The sequence below is a fragment of the Mandrillus leucophaeus genome, unplaced genomic scaffold (genome assembly GCF_000951045.1).
Source record: "Mandrillus leucophaeus isolate KB7577 unplaced genomic scaffold, Mleu.le_1.0 Scaffold288, whole genome shotgun sequence".
In the NCBI taxonomy this organism is placed as follows: Eukaryota; Metazoa; Chordata; class Mammalia; order Primates; family Cercopithecidae; genus Mandrillus; species Mandrillus leucophaeus.
The window spans coordinates 755,396-759,076 of record NW_012103009.1 but is presented as its reverse complement, the minus strand read 5'-3'; the positions used below and the strand labels follow the sequence as shown (position 1 = coordinate 759,076).

Sequence of the window (3,681 nt, the reverse complement as noted above, 5' to 3'; positions counted from 1 at the left end):
AAAAAAAAAAAAAAAAAAAAATGAAAAAGTGAAAAACATAACCCAAAAGGAGGAAATTTAGTCAGTTGGAACCAACCCCCCAAAATAACATGGTAGAATCAGCAGACAAGGACATTAAAACAGTTATAAATAAGTTCCATGTGTTCCAGAAAGTAGAAGACATGAGCATGTTAATTGGAGACATGAAAGATATATAAAAGACAATTTTATCTTCTAGGAATGAAAACTTCAGTGCCTAAAATGAAAAATATATTGGACAGAATTATCAGCAGACTAGACAATGCAGAAGGAAAAAAGTGAACTTAAAGACGGAGCAGTAGAAACTGTCTAAAATGGAACAGAGGTGGAGGCTGCAGTGAGCTGAAATCGTGCCACTGCACTCCAGTGTGGGCAATAGAATACAGCAATACTCCATCCCAGAAAAAAATTAGCTGAGTGCAGTGGCATGCACCTGTAGACCCAGCTACTCAGGAGGCTGAGGCAGGAGAATCGCTTGAACCCAGGAGGTGGGGATCGCAGTGAGCCGAGATCATGCCACTGCACTCCAGCCTGGGTGACAGAGCGAGACTCTGTCTCAAAAATTATACACACACACACACACACACACATATACAGATATGTATTTTTATGACACATGTATATGAGACCAAGAGGGTTCATCCCAGGAATGGCTTAACATTCCAAAAATCAATGTGTAATATACCATATTAACAAGCTGAAAAGGAAAAACCATCTGACAAAATCCAGCATCCATTCCTGATCAAAATTCAGCAAACTAGAAATAAAAAGGAAATTTCCGTTACCTACAAAAACCTACCTAGTGATAACTAAATGCTCTTTGCTTGTGAGATCAGGATCAGAGCATGTTTACTCAGCATTTCTGCCCAGAATTGTGCAATGAAGCAGAAAGAAAAGGCATCCACATCCTGTAGAAAGTCTGATGGAGGCTGGGTATAGTGACTCATGCTGGTAATCCCAGCACTTTGGGAGGCTGAGATGGGAAAATCACTGAGAACAGCCTGGGCAACATGCAAGACCCTGTCTCTGTTTTTAAAAAGTTTAAAAATTAGCTGGGCATGGTGGCACACACCTATAGTCCCAGCTACTCAGGAGGCTGAGGCAGGAGGATCCCTTGAGCCTGGGAGGTCGAGGCTGCAGTGAGCTGTGATTGTACCGCTACACTGCAGCCCTGATAAAGTGAAACCCTGTCTCAAAAAAAAAGAAAAGAAAAAACCTGATGGGATCTAAAATGAAGCTGTTAGAACTAGTAAGTGATTTTGCAATATACAAGATCAGTGTAGAAAAATAAGTTGTATATATATTTCCAGTAAACACTCAGAAATTGTTTTTTGGTTTTTTGTTTGTTTGTTTTGAGACAGAGTCTCGCTCTGTTGCCCAGGCTGGAATGCAGTGGCAGATCTTGGCTCACTGCAGCCTCCACCTCCCAGATTCAAGCAGTTCTCCTGCCTTGGCCTCCTGAGTAGCTGGGATTATAGGTGCGTGCCACTGCACCCTGCTAATTTTTGTATTTTTAGTAGAGACGAGGTTTTACCATGTTGGCCAGGCTGGTCTCGAACCCCTGACCTCATGATCCACCCGCCTCAGCCTCCCAAAGTGCTGGGATTACAGGTGTGAGCCACCGTACCTGGCCTGAATTTTTTTTTTTTTAAGTAGTACCTAAATGTTTTAAACATTATTGTATCTCTGGGGTCCGAAGACTCCATATTATCAAGTTGCCTGTTTTACCTAAAATGATCTGTAAATGCAGGACACATGCAAAAACATGAACCTGCATCCGTACCTCACAGCATAGACAAAAACTAACTTACTCTGTGGTTCGTAGCCGTAAATGTAAAGCCTAAAACTATACATCTAGAAAACAGCGTAGAAGAACATCTGCACGTCCTTTGGGCAAGGATTTTTTTTATGTGACACTAAGAGCATGACTTATAAAGAAATTGATATATTGGACTTCAGTGAAATTAAGTATTTTGCTGTTGAAAAGACACTGTTAGACAGGCACAATGGCATACACTTTTAGTCCCAGTGACCCAGGAGACTGAGGCTGGAGGATCTCTTGAGCCTAGGAGTTCAAGGCTAGCCTGGGCAACATAGAAAAACGCTGTCTCAAAAAAAAAAAAAAAAGAAAAGAAAAAGAAAAGACACTGGTAAAACAACGGAAAGTGACAGACTAGAGAAAATAATTTGCAAATCACATCTGATCAAGAACTTGTATTTGGCAAACACAGTACTCTACAAACTGCCTAGGAACTCAGTTTTCAAAAATGGATCAAACACTTGAACACTTTACCAAAGAATACATACAGATGGTAATAAACACATGAAAGATGTTCAACATCATTAGTTGTTAGGGAAACACAAATTAAACCACAACGAGGTACCACTGAACACCTACTGGAATGGCCAGAAATTGAGTTGGACCATCTGTGCATTGGTGAGCACGTGGGGCTGCTGGCACGTACCCTGCTGTGGGAAGTGGGTGTGGCACACCACTGTGCAAAAGGTGTTCTTAAGAAGCTGGATACACACCTGCCATACTACCCAGTCATTTCTCTCTAGGCGTGTGCCCCAGAGAAATGAAGACCTACGGCCATGCCAGGACCCATACACAAAGTTCACAGCAGCTGGATTTTTAATCACCAAAAACCCAGTGTCCATGAGCAGGTGAATGGATAAGCGAGTCACATCGCGTTCGTACGATGGAACATGACTCAGCAATACAGGGAGCAAGCTGTTGACATGCAACAGCACAGGTGTCTCCAGTGAGTCACACTGTGTGCACTCATGTGAAGTATGAAGTTCCAGAGCACGTGAGCAGCCAGTGTGACTGGAGGGGCTGCGACACACGGCGGCTCTGGGGACTGACAGGTCTGTTTGTCGTCTCGATTGTGCTGATGGTTTTATGGGTATGTGCATATGTCAGACTTGTCAAGTCACACACTTCAAATATGTGCACCTTATTGTATGTCAGTCACACTCTGCAAAACACAATAGTTGTGGAAGGAGAATATTGGCATAAACTTCTAAACCATGGGTGTCCAATCTGTTGGCTTCCCTGGGCCACACTGGAAGAAGATTTGTCTTGGGCCACACATAAAATTCACTAACACTAATGATAGCTGATGAGCTGAAAAAAAAAATCACAAAAACACTCATAATGTTTTAAAAAGTTTACGAATATGTGTTGGGCTGCATTCAGAGCTGTCCTGGGCTGCATGCAGTCCATGGGTTGCTGGTCGGACAAGCCTGTTTTAGACTAAAACTTAGTAACGTGTGTAAATTTTTTAATGTGAGACCTTTTTTTTTTTTTTTTTGAGACAGAGTCTTCCTCTGTCCTCCTAACTGCAGTGTAGTGTCGCAGTCATGGCTCACTGCAACCTTGACCTCCTGGACTCAAGCAGTGCTTCCACCTGAGCCTCCTGAAGTGCTCAGATTATAGGTGTGAGCCACTACTGCTGACCCCAGAACTTTCGATTTTACAGATTCCAGAATCTGTCCTATGAAAGTAATGAAGTTATTTAACAAAGATAAATGTGCAAAGCTGTGAATTACAGATTGTAATGAAAAAAATGGAAAATCCCACTGGTTTAGGACAAATGCCGTTTATGTTGGAACGTACAACCAATTCTTGTGTAGGATCCTTTTTTTTTTTTTTTTTTT

At 42.0% G+C, this 3,681-nt stretch overlaps 1 protein-coding gene across 1 annotated transcript in view; it reads left to right on the top strand.

Moving 5' to 3' along the window:
* The window catches only part of MOV10L1 (Mov10 RISC complex RNA helicase like 1), a 78,013-nt gene that overhangs the window by 53,351 nt on the left and 20,981 nt on the right, over positions 1-3,681 (top strand). The gene's annotated exons all lie outside the window — the stretch shown is intronic.